The sequence below is a fragment of the Bubalus bubalis genome, chromosome 2 (genome assembly GCF_019923935.1).
Source record: "Bubalus bubalis isolate 160015118507 breed Murrah chromosome 2, NDDB_SH_1, whole genome shotgun sequence".
NCBI classification, from domain to species: domain Eukaryota; kingdom Metazoa; phylum Chordata; class Mammalia; order Artiodactyla; family Bovidae; genus Bubalus; species Bubalus bubalis.
Genome location: NC_059158.1, coordinates 171,455,512 through 171,469,191, shown reverse-complemented (window position 1 = coordinate 171,469,191; position 13,680 = coordinate 171,455,512). Strand labels below are relative to the sequence as shown.

Here is a 13,680-nt window from a genome sequence, read left to right as displayed (position 1 = left end):
TTGAATCTTGCATGTCCTTTAATATTTTCAACACTTGTGTAGTTTAGATATTATTTATCCTTTATTTTTCTGACCATCTTGTTTCCTATGTTGAATTGCTCATCTGGGCCAAGAGTCGTGGGGCTGCTGTGTGGCTGGAAGGACTCCGAGTCTCCAGCCTGATATCAGGGAGGAGGGCCTGGCCTCACAGGCCTGGGGGCGGGAGGCACAGGCAGTTTCCCTTGCTACCCTACCCTTGACCTCTCTCACCTCTGACTCCTCAGATTTTTCTGCCCCTCACCAGCTAGCCCTGACTACATACACATCACTTCCCTATGCGGTGGCCACAGGCTTCAGCAGCACAAAAGACTGAGAGGGGAATACTCTATCTAGTGTCTTGCTTTGTAACTTTCTCTGCTGCTTTATGCAGAAAACAATGACTTGTTCAGGACGGTTCCCACTGCCTTTGTGATATCATTATTATCTTTTACTTTTTGTCCTTTAATCCTCTGAACTTTATTATATGTTCTCTTTGTTATCTTCCAAATTATTATGTGTCCTCGAGCCACTTATTAAAAGAACAATTCGTCCTCAATAAAATCTCTGCTTTGTTATATATGACAATCTTGACTGTCCCAGGGTCAACTTCTGAGCTATTAAGTATCATTAATCTGCCCAATGTATTCTTGTACCAGACAATATTAACTGCTGTAGGAGTTAATCTGTAATGGGTTTTCAATCTGGCAAAGCTAGTTTCTTTTCTTTCAAATGTTCTTAACTAGCCTCGATTACTCTTTCAGATGACTTTTAAAAGCTTTGTCAAATTCTGGAAAAAAAAAAAAAGGGAAAAAGAATTTTGGATGGAGTTGTGTTAAATGTTAAACATTAGGGAATTCTCTGGTGATCCAGGAGTTAGGACTCTGTACTTTCACTGCCAAGGGCATAGGTTCAACCCCTGAAGGGAGAACTAAGATCCCACATGTTGTGCAGTAAAAAAAAAAAGTTAAACATTAATATTTAGACTTCCAGTTTGAAACACATGCTCTTTAAATATTCTGTACTACAAAGAAAACATTTTTGTGTTTCTTCATACACCTCTCATATTTATCAGGATATTCGTCACAATTTTTGTGGTTGTCTTTCTATATACTACCAACAATCAGAAATTACAATTTTAAAAGCCTTGTCAAAAAAACCCCATCCCATTTACAATAGCATCAAAGATTTTAAAATGCTTAAATATTAATTTGACAAAAGATTTGTAAGACCTGTACTAAAAAAATTGCTGAGAGAACTTAAATAGATATATGCACGCACATGTATTTATATAGTATTCATAGATGGATCAGATGGCTCAATATTATTAAGATGTTAATTCTCCCCCAAAGTGACATACACATGCAGTGTAATCCCAATCAAAATCTCAGTAGGTTTATCTGTGGAAATTGAAAAGCTGATTCTAATGTTTATATGGAAATGCAAATAACTCAGAAAAACCAAAGCAACTTTGGAAAAAAAGGAATGAAGTTCAAGGATTTATATTACCTGATATCATAAATCTACAGAAGTCAAGATAATATATACTGGTGTAAAGATACACAAATGCATCAAAAGAATAAAGTCCAAAAATAGACTCCCATACATATGTGAATTAATTTTTCATAAAAATGAAAAGTATTTGGTGGAGAAAGCATAATCTTTCAACAAACAGTACTGAGACAATTGACAACTATGTGTAAAAACCCCAAAACTGAAAAATTAAAAATTCAACCTGGATCATGCATTCTCAGGGGAGGTGGTATTGCCTATAGGAGGCAGAAATGGGTTCTTATAAATCACTGCAAATGGTGACTGCAGCCATGAAATTAAAAGACGCTTACTCCTTGGAAGGAAAGTTATGACCAAGCTAGATAGCATATTCAAAAGCAGAGACATTACTTTGCCAACAAAGGTCCGTCTAATCAAGGCTATGGTTTTTCCAGTGGTCATATATGGATGTGAGAGTTGGACTGTGAAGAAAGCTGAGTGCCAAAGAGTTGATGCTTTTGAACTGTGGTGTTGGAGAAGACTCTTGAGAGTCCCTTGGACTGCAAGGAGATCCAACCAGTCCATTCTGAAGGAGATCAGCCCTGGGATTTCTTTGGAAGGAATGATGCTAAAGCTGAAACTCCAATACTTTGGCCACCTCATGCGAAGAGCTGACTCATTGGAAAAGACTCTGATGCTGGGAGGGATTGGGGGCAGGAGGAGAAGGGGATGACAGAGGATGAGATGGCTGGATGGTATCACTGACTCAATGGATGTGAGTCTGAGTGAGCTCCAGGAGTTGGTGATGGACAGGGAGGCCTGGCGTGCTGTGATTCATGGGGTCGCAAAGAGTCGGACACGACTGAGCGACTGAACTGAACTGAAGGGGAGTGAAAAAACTTACCTGTTAACAATGGCTTGTGGCCCTCCATAGCTCAGCCCTACCGAAAAAAAATCTTATTCCTTAGTATTTAATTTCTCTCATTAGGAAAAAATTAAGTTTAAATTTAAATAAATCATTGAAATTTTAGTTAATTGAATTTTTCTTCTTGAAGAGGCCATAAAAACAATGATTTAGAAAAATTACACTTAGATTCATACCTCAAATCACTAAAAAAAAAACCTTCAAAGTGGATCATTACACCTAAATAAAAACCTAGAACTAAAACTTATAGAAGGGACTTCCCTGATGGTCCAATGTCGAAGTCTCTGAGCTCCCAATGCAGGGGTCCTGGGTTCGATCCCTGGTCAGGGAACTAGATCCCACATGTCACATCTAAGACTTGATGCAGCCAAATAAATAAATAAATACTTTAAAAAAGTTAATGACGAAAATTGTAATGCCATTATCACATCTTAAAATTTAAACATCAGTTCCTTAATAGCATAAAACATTTTGTCAGTTTTATTTTCCTGATTATCTTGTTTTTTTTTTTATTTGATTTATTCAAATCTGTATTCAAAGAAGAGCCACACATGGGTCTGAAGTCTCCTTCAATTTATAAATTCTCTTTCCCGCTTTTCAGTTTTCTTGCTGTCTGTTCATTGAAGGCACTGGGCAATTTGCTGTGCAAGGATTACATAGTCGGTTTTGCTGAGAATATCCTTCTGGTGGTGTTTGTTCATCTGTCCCCTAGTATTTCTAGAGAATTGATCAGATGGAGGCTCAGTTTTTTGGCAAGTGTATGTCAGGGTGGTGCCATGGGATGGGTTGCTGGGACCCTAGACTCTGAGAGATTTGCCAAAGGAAATTTTTACTGGAGAGGGCTCTCGGGATTGAGGCCTAGGGGAGTGGGGGAGGTGGAATGGGGCAGAAGGAGTAGTTGGCCTGTGATGTGGTGGAAACCAAGGCCTCAGCTGACCACAGGGAGCTCTGGAGCTGGGACAGTCCTTCAGAATTGTTCTGGTTGGAGGCAAGGGGTGGGGCTCTTGTGCCCTCGAGTGGGCGTGTCTTTAGGACAGGAGAATAAACTGTTAACTTAGCAGCAGCAGCAACCCCTGGGGGGACCCCAAATATCAGCAACAGGCAGGAACACCGCTCTGGCAGCTGTGGGGAATGCCTGCCAAAGTCTTGGAGGTGGCACCTGAGTGGTGTTCCAATCAATATTTCTTATTGCTTCACATGGGGAGCACGGGGGTGGCTAGGGTGGGAGACATGTAGTCTCTGGCTGCCTCTCTTATGATGTTACAGTTGATCAGTGGGTTCAGTTCTTGCCAGCTTCATCTATTCATCACAAGCTTTCCATCAGCTTTTCCTCACTAGTTTAAGCAGCCAAAGTTAGATCTTTCACTTCATGGGGCGTTAGGAGACGGTGCTATTCTAAGTCTAGCATTCTTGTCTCATTTAAAAGCTGGAAGTCTTCTATAAATAACGTCCTCATAAACTGTTTGGTTATCTTGAGGTACAATTCATACAGAATAGGTGGAATAAACACTTGATTCCTTTCCTTGATTTTCCAATTAAAATACATCCATCTAGGGATGCTGAAGCTGGTGATCTATGAATTACACGTAGATTGGCAGCTCAGCATCACTAGAAATTTTGGTAGAACTTCAGACTCGCAGGTTTATAACGAAACCTACTGAATGAGGGTCTGCCATTCAATGAAATCCCACATGTCCATTAATGATTGAAAATGGCTGTAAAATAATATCCTTTACATATATCAATAAATATTCAATTCCATACTGGCTATTAAATTTTATCAAGCATCTTTTCATTATATATTGAGATGATCAGCACACCTGTGCAGTGTTGAACTGCATCTTTTGATTCTTTTGTGTATGAACATCCTTTTTATTTCTCAGTAGCATTTCATGGCATGCATATCCCCTGGTTCATTATCCATTCATTGGATGTTTATCCATTCATCGAATATCCATCCATTTGGTTGATGGACACCAGGTTAGTTTCTGGTTTTTCTTTTTTTTTTTTTTGGGTTTTTCTTTTTTATTATTAGTTTTGGTTGCACTGGGTCTTCCTTGCTGAGTGCAGGCTCTCTCTAGCTGTCGTGAGTGGGGGCTACTCTCTTGAAGTGTGTGGGCTTCTTGTGGCTTCTCTTGTTGCATAGCACAGGTTCTAGGCCTGCGGGCTTCAGTAGTTGCAGCACAGAGGCTCAGAAGTTGTGGTTCAAGGGCCCTAGAGCATGGGCTCAGAAGCTATGGCACACGGGCTTAGTTGCTCCACAGCATATGGAATATTCCCGGACCAGGGATTGAACCCATGTCCCCTACACTGGCATGCGGATTCTTATCCGCTGCACCACCAGGGAAGTCCAGTTTCCAGTTTTGGACTATTACAAATAAAGCTCCATGAGTATTTGTGTACAGGTTTTAGGTAGAAACATGCTTTTTCTTGGATAAACACTGAGTATCGAAATGGCTGAGTCATAGATTCATATTTAATTTGGAAAGAAACTGCCAATGTGTGTTTTAATTTTTATAAAACATAAATTTATTAATTTTTGACTCCACTGGGTCTTCATTGCTGCTCTTGGGCTTTCTCTAGTTGTGGTGAGTGGGGCTACTTTCAAACTGTGGCATGTGGGTGTCTCACTGTGGGGGCTTCTCTTGTGGTGGAACATGGGCTCTGGAGCACAGGCTAAGTAGTTGTGGTGTACGAGCTTAGTTGCTGTGCAGCACGTGGAATCTTCCTGGACCAGGGATTGAACTATGTCCCCTGCAGTGGCAGGTGATTCTCAACCACTGGACCACTGGGAGAAAGTCCAATATATTTTTTCAAATTGACCCTCAAAAAGGTTGTTTAGGTATAACTGTTAAGTTTTGGTATAATTTGTTATGCAGCAATAGGTAACTTTCACAGGTTCAGTTCTGGAAAGCAGACCTGAACCCGTGATAGAAAAGAAAATAGAAATTCCTACTTCCTCTCTTCTGTCTTGGATTCCTCTTTCCTTCACTTCAAATGTGGGTTTTAAGCCACTATGCCAGATTTTCTCAGACTTGAAAGCCCCAATGAGAGTGATGGGAACTTTATTTAAATTGGGGGATCTGCCACAAAAGAACAATTCTGATGGATTTTGATGGGTAGGGAATGGAAGCCAGATCGCAAGAAGGAGCAACAGCACCCAGGAGGAAAAAATCTTGTAAGGACGGGGTTTGATGGAGGGCGAAGGCTTATCTGGGGACTCCAACATAGGAAGCACCAGCTCTTGAGCAGAATGTGAGGGTCAACTTCATCCATCCCAGACTCAGGCTTTGTAGACGGAATCCATAATTTTTATCTCCTAATAACCTTTTGTTTTGGGGAACACACCGTCCCCTCACTGCTGTTTTCCATTTGCTTGTGTGTGTGAGTGTGTGTGAGTGAGAGAGAGATATTAGTTCTCAATCACACCCTCAGCAGTGAAAGTGTGGAGTCCTAACCACAGGACCACCAGGGAATTCTCGGTCCTCTTCCATTGTAATCCTGCTCACGTCATGTGGATCAAGTGGGATGAAGCCAATCCCTGGCCTCAGTGATGTCCTGATTAGAGAATTCCATTCTCCTCACTGTAGACACTGGTTCTAGCTTGGACATAAGATACAATCAAACCTAATTATTGGGTATTTGCTAGAAATATCAGAAAAGACACTCTTTTTTTTTTTTTTTTTCTTTTAGGAGTGAGCTGTAAAGATCACCTACATCTAAAGCAGCCTGGGACCACTTTTTCCTCCCATCTCTAAAAAGCCTGTTAGAGAATCAAGTCAACTCAGAATGAAGAAGGGCTAACCGGTGAAGAGCAATCACCTGTTAAGCACCTGGACCAGCCATACCTGAAGCCCTAGTGATTTGTTTTTATCTACTAAAACTTTTTTTTTTCCTAAGCTAGTTTGGAGTAGGGTTTCTGTCAGTTACCAGTGACTGAAACCTGAATAGGAGAATGCTTTGTGGCAAAATTGAAAGAAACAGATTCCCCCAAGGAACTCTACTTCAGTATCTGCCCTCCTAGTAAGGGAGCATGGTATGAGAAGGGGAGATTGCATCTCAGTTAAATGAGAAAGTGCCTCTTCCTCCTCTCCCTCCTACCACTTCCACTCCCAGCTTTCTCTTATAATTTTACGTTTTATTATTTTTAAAATACTTAGTTATTTAATTAATTTATTTGGCTGCACCAGGCCTTAGTTGCAGCATGCAAGATCTTTGATCTTTGCTCTGACATGTAGTATCTAGTTCCCTGACCAGGGGTTGAATCTGGGCCCCCTGCATTGGGAGCAGAGAGTCTTAGCCTTACTGGACCACTACGGAAGTCCTAATTTTACATTTTAGTCTTCATTAATTACATGAACTTGTTAATTATATTTGTCTTTTAATAAATTTGGCTGTGGTCTAGCTATTTCAATGCTTTATTTAATTCCTTTATTTATTTTATTGAAGTATAATTAACCTACAACACTATGTTAGTTCCAGGTACACAATATAGTGATTCAATGTTTGTGTACATTACAAAGTGATCACTATAGATGATCGATGTATCTAGGAAGCGTCTGCCATTATACAAATATATTACAAGGTTATTGACTCTACTCCCCATGCTGGACATTTCACCCCCGTGGTTTGGGTGCATATTGTAACTGGAAGTTTGTACCTCTTAGTCTTTTTTCATCTGATTCTTTCCTCCCCTCAACCCCCTCCCTCTGGCAACCACCAGTTTGTTCTCTGTATTAATGAGTTTGTTCTGTTTTGTTATGTTTATTAATTTATTTTGTTTTTTAAGATTCCATATATAAGCAAAATCATACAGTATTTGCCTTTCTCTGTCTGCCTTATTTCACTATCATAATACCCTCTAGGTCCATCCATGTTGGTGCAAAGGGCAAGATTTCATTCTTATTTATGGTTGAGTAACATTCTACTGTGTGTGTGTGTGTGTGTGTGTGTGTGTGTGTACACACACTGCATCTTCTTTTTCCACTCATTTCACCTATCGATGGACACTTAGGTTACTTCCATATCTTGGCTATAGTAAATAATGTTGCAGTGTACATAGGGACACATATATCTTTCCAATATAGTATTATCGGTTTCTTTGGGAAAAAACCCAGAAGTGGAATTGCTGGATCATATGGTAGTTCTATTTGTAATTTTTCAAGAAACCGCTATACTATTTTTCATGGTGACTGCCTCAATTTACATTCCCATAAACAGTGTACAAAAGTTCCCTCCTCTTCACATCCTCCCCAACAGTTGTTATTTGTTGTCTTTTTTTTTTTTAATAAGAGCCATTCTGATAGGTGTGAGGTGATATCTCATTATAGTTTTGATTTGTTATTTTTTTTGCCATCCCAGCTGAGAATTTCTTGGCATAAATACAACTATATAAAAACCTAAGTAATGAAAAACACAGTTATGATGTGCCCTCCACACCCTGGCACATAAAACCCCCTTCTGCAGGAGGGAGTGAGGGGTAGGGGGAGCCCCGAAACCACCTAAGAATGCCGCAGCCCCTGGGGCCTCTGCAGGACCAGCCGGGCTGGGGTGGGAGAACCCAGGCACCGCCTTAGTGCATCCTGTAGTCGGTGGAGCAGGAGAGCTCACAGAGCTGGCTCTTGAAGTCTAGGCCAATGGTGAGGTCCAGGTCATGGCTGTTCTTGGCATTGGGCCACGTGCCGGTGGGGCCAAAGATCTCCTTGCCTGTCTTCACTGTCAGGTAGTCCTCCATGTAGAACACTGTCTGCTTCCAGGGAGGGGACGGGGACTCAGGGCTGTGCAGAAGCCAGTTCTCTTGTGGCAGCAGGTGAACTCAATGTTGAAGTCGGCCACCAGAGCATGCATGTAGCCGTTCGGCTTCACTTGCAGGCAGAGGGGGGAAGTGAAGGCCAGGTCTTCCACCTTGACCGTGTAGATGTCCACTTCCTTTATGAGGCAGGTTGGTGACCAGCTGCTTGGGGTCCACCACGTCCACCAGGGGCTCCTTGATGGCCACGTCTTTGATGCAAGACCTCAAAGCTGCACATGTTCTCCCGCCTGTGGATCATGTAGTCTTTGTTCTGCTGGTCCTCGATGGCTCTTACATACCAGCGTGGCTCGGTCTGGGAAGATGAGGCCATTGGGCACCAGCCACTTGTCTCGGGCGTAGACCGCGGTGTTGAGCATCAACTCATAGGAGAGGTAGTAGCCCATCTGTGGTGATGAAATCCACCTCCTCCACCTTCCCCTTGATGATAGTCACCACGTGGTCTAACTTGTTAGCTTTCACAGTCTTCATCAAGTAATCAGAGCTACTGAAACACTCGATCCCAATGACCATGCGGGCCCTGGCCTTGGCAGTAAACATACAGAGGACCCTTGTGCCTGAGCCAACGTCCAGCACCATCTTGTCTTTGAAAAGGTGTGGGCCATGAAACATGGAGTTGCTGTACGTGAATTCGTGGACCTTTCGGCACTTCCTCATGGATGCTGAAGTGAGCGTAGTAGTCAAAGCAGCAATCTTTGGACATCACGTCCTCAGCATTGGGCTTCTCGCTGAGCCACAGGAGACCACCTCTCCAGTCTCTCTGCCCCAGTCTCTAGCTCAGCCCACAGCTGGGGAGGCGAGGGAAGGGAAGGCAGAAGTGGGGGCAGACACAGGGAAGCACAAAAGTGGGGGGGGGTGACTTCTTCAAGAGGCAGCTGGAGGCTCATCCCATTAGCCAAGGTGGCTACAAAATTCTCCAGGATGCAGTTTGAGGCCTTGGCTGCTGCCATCTTCAGCCATGCCTGCTCTTCTTCTGGCTGCTGAGACCCCTCCCCACTTTTGATTTGTTAATTTTTTTTCTTAAGAAACAATTTTTGGATTCTTTTCAGTTCTACTGCTTTCAAATTCATTGATTCAGCTTTCATCTTTATTATGTCTTTATTCTTTCCTTTTTACTGGCTTGGCTTTAGTCTGTTTTATTTATTTATGGCCACACCACATGGCTTACAGGATGCTCCCTGACTAGGGGTTGAACCCAGGCCATGGTGATGAGAGGACCACATCTTAACCATTAGACCATCAGGGAACTCCAGCTTTTGGTTCAGTTCAGTCACTCAGTCATGTCTGACTCTTTGTGACCCCATGAACTGTAGAACGCCAGGCCTCCCTGTCCATCACCAACTCCTGGAGTCCACCCAAACCCATGTGCATTGTGTCGGTGATGCCATCCAACCATCTCATCCTCCGTTGTCTCCTTCTCCTCCTGCCTTCAATCTTTCCCAGCATCAGGGTCTTTTCAAATGAGTCAGCTCTTCACATCAGGTGGCCAAAGTATTGGAGTTTCAGTTTCAACATCAGTCCTTCCAATGAATACCTAGGACTGATCTCCTTTAGGATGGACTGATTGGACCTCCTTGCAGTCCGAGGGACTCTCAAGAGTCTTCTCCAACACCACAGTTCAAAAGTATCAATTCTTCGGCGCTCAGCTTTCTTTATAGTCCAACTCTCATATCCAAACATGACCACTGGGAAAACCATAGCCTTGAGTAGATGGAACTTTCTTGACAATGTAATGTCTCTGCTTTTTAATATGCTGTCTAGGTTGGTCATAGCTTTCCTTCCAAGGAGTAAGCGTCTTTTAATTTCATGGCTGCAGTCACCATCTGCAGTGATTTTGGAGCCCAGAAAAATAAAGTCTGACACTGTTTCCCCATCTATTTGCCATAAAGTGATGGGACCAGATGCCATGATCTTAGTTTTCTGAATGTTGAGCTTTAAGCCAACTTTTTCACTCTCCTCTTTCACTTTCATCAAGAGGCTTTTGAGTTCCTCTTCACTTTCTGCCATAAGGGTGGTGTCATCTGCATATCTGAGGTTATTGATATTTCTCCCGGCAATCTTGATTCCAGCTTGTGCTTCTTCCAGTCCAGCGTTTCCCATGATGTACTCTGCATAGAAGTTAAATAAGCAGGGTGACAATATACAGCCTTGACGTACTCCTTTTCCTATTTGGAACCAGTCTGTTGTTCCATGTCCAGTTCTAACTGTTGCTTCCTGATCTGCATATAGGTTTCTCAAGAAGCAGGTCAGGTGGTCTGGTATTCCCATCTCTTTCAGAATTTTCCACAGTTTATTGTGATCCACACAGTCAAAGGCTTTGGCATAGTCAATAAAGTAGAAATAGATGTTTTTCTGGAACTCTCTTGCTTTTTTGATGATCCAGCAGATGTTGGCAATTTGATCTCTTGTTCCTTTGCCTTTTCTAAAACCAGCTTGAACATCTGGAAGTTCATGGTTCACGTATTGCTGAAGCCTGGCTTGGAGAGTTTTGAGCATTACTTTACTAGCGTGTGAGATGAGTGCAATTGTGCGGTAGTTTGCACATTCTTTGGTATTGCCTTTCTTTGGGACTGGAATGAAAACTGACCTTTTCCAGTCCTGTGGCCACTGCTGAGTTTTCCAAATTCGCTGGCATATTGAGTGCAGCACTTTCACAGCATCATCTTTCAGGATTTGAAATAGCACCACTGGAATTCCATCACCTCCACTAGCTTTGTTTGTAGTGATGCTTTCTAAGGCCCACTTGACTTCATATTCCAGGATGTCCGGCTCTGGGTGAGTGATCACACCATCATGATTATCTGGGTCGTGAAGATCTTTTTTGTATAGTTCTGTGTATTCTTGCCACCTCTTCTTAATATCTTCTGCTTCTGTTAGGTCCATACCATTTCTGTCCTTTCTTGAGCCCATCTTTACATGAAATGTTCCCTTGGTATCTAATTTTCTTGAAGAGATCTCTTGTCTTTCTCATTCTATTGTTTTCCTCTATTTCTTTGCATTGATCACTGAGGAAGGCTTTCTTATCTCTCCTTGCTATTCTTTGGAACTCTGCATTCAGATGCTTATATCTTTCCTTTTCTCCTTTGCCTTTCACCTCTCTTCTTTTCACAGCTATTTGTAAGGCCTCCTCAGACAGCCACTTTGCTTTTTTGCATTTCTTTTTCTTGGGGATAGTCTGGCTCCCTGTCTACTGTACAATGTCACAAACTCCAGCTTTAGTCTGTTTTAAAGTTCTTTCCCTGAAATTTTGAGTAGAAATATGAGTTCGATTATTTGTATTCTTTTATTCATAGATAATGAATGCATTGAAAGTTGTTAAATTTCACAATATTCAACTGCTTTAGGCCCAAGGTCTAACATGTGACACTTCTGAAGTCATAATGATGCAAATTTGTGTTATCAACATAAATATAATGATGTGGTATTCTTGATTTCAAAATAATCTGCCTCTGTAGCTTTCACTTTCTCTTTGATGCACAGTTATTTAAGAAAGCGGTTAGGATTGTTGTCATTGTTCCTGTCATTTGGTTTACTTTTGTGGGTAATTTCTGGTTTACTGTCTCATGCACACAGAGTTTGGTCTGCTCAATTTCCACTTTGAGGGACCCTTGATATTTTCTTCCTAATATACATAGGTGGTAAAAGTTTCAGGAGCAGAAAGGATGTATGTGCTGACTTGAGTATTGTACAGAGTTTGATATAAATCTTTGATTCAGTCCCACTTCCTTGCTGGCTGCTAACCAGGGCTTGCTCTCAGCTTCTATTAATAGAAGCTTCTCTCACTCTTTATCACTTGGCCAATCTTCATCTTCAATTCCATGTTGTATATGGAATTGTTTTCTGCTTTGAATCTCTCTGACTTCTTCAACTGACAGGAGAAAACTCTCCACTTCTAAGGGCTTCTGGGATTCAATCAGGCCCACGCAGATAACCTCCCTATTTTAAGGTCAATTGTAACATATAATGGGTTTCCCAGGTGGGGCAGTGTAAAGAATCTGTCTGCCAATGCAGGAGACACAAGAGTCTTGGGTTCAATCCCTGTATCGGGAAGATCACCTGGAGGAGAACATGGCAACCCACTCCAGTTTTCTTGCCTGGAAAATTCCATGGATAGAGGAGCCTGGTGGGCTACAGTCCATGGGGTCACAAAGATTCAGATATGACTAAGCAACTGAGCATGCGTGCAAGGGGTCAAGGGAAACACATAATGCACTGTAATTTTAAGAATGACACCTCATCAAATGTGAAAGTTCCTGGGAGCAAGGAAGATATCTTTGAGGGATGAGGGTCCTGTGATCAACAATGGCTCATAAGTCTTCACTATAAAAGATACATTTTTATCGGTAACCTCTATTTTTTAAGTGCCAAAGAACATTGGTTCAAATTACATAAAACAAATCTAGCAAGAAAAGTTTGATTAGGTCTGGGTGTATTGGGCTGCCTGATTCGAGTCTGGCCTTTTAGCCAGCAGCTGGTACTAGCTAACTACAGGCAGGAATAATGGATGGTCAGCTGTTTTCAGACGTGCCTCAGAGTTTTTCAGGCCATCTGCCTGGGGGTCGGTGTGGTGGTCGATGTGCAGGTTTTGCAAACTAGCTACCTGAGTGTGGATCTCAATCCATCACTTAGGCCCTTGACCTTTCACTCACGCAAGCCAGCAATCCCTTTTAAAGTTTCAAAAAGCCTGAGCTGAATTTTATGCCATTTGCAATCAAACTTACCCTAAGCAATGCTGGCTATACATTAGCTTTTAAAAAATATATATATTTATTTTTAATTGGAGGCTAATTGCTTTACAATTTTGTGTTGGTTATATATTAGCTTTTATAACAAATGGATTGTTGCGTTGGTTGTGTAGGAGTGCTTACACAGTAAACTCTTACAAGGAGAGTGGATTGTTTTCAGATTCTAAGATTTCCTTCCTCTGACCTCAGCGGGCCTCTGAGGGTGGGCCAGCCAAGGTGATTTCTGTCAAGAGACTGTACTCCTCTCCTTGGTGGGTAATCATTCCTCCTTTTTCTGGAAGAAGCCCCCTGAGGGCCTCAAAGCCACTTTCACTCCCCCCAAGGCCGCCGGTTCTGTCTGAATATTGGCCCATGTCTATCTTCTCCACTTTTTGTTGTGTAGTCGCTAAGTCATGTCTGACTCTTTGAGATCCCATGAACTGAAGCATGCCAGGCTTCCCTGTCCTTCACTATCTCCCAGAGTTTGCTCAAACTCATGTCCATTGAGTTGACGATACCATCCAACCATCTCATCCTCTGTAGCCTCCTTTTCATCCTGCCTTCAATCTTTCCCAGCATCAGAGTCTTTTTCAATGAGTCAGTTCTTCGCATCAGGTGGCCAAAGTGTTGGCAGCTTCAGCTTCAGCATCAGTCTTTCCAATGAATATTCAGGATTGATTTCCTTTAGGATTGACTGGTTTGATCTCCTTGCTGTC

At 42.2% G+C, this 13,680-nt stretch overlaps 1 pseudogene; it reads right to left on the bottom strand.

Moving 5' to 3' along the window:
* Positions 1 to 7,567: 7,567 nt before the first annotated feature.
* LOC102400670 lies at positions 7,568 to 9,269 on the bottom strand (annotated as a pseudogene).
* Between the last annotated feature and the right edge of the window lie 4,411 nt (positions 9,270 to 13,680).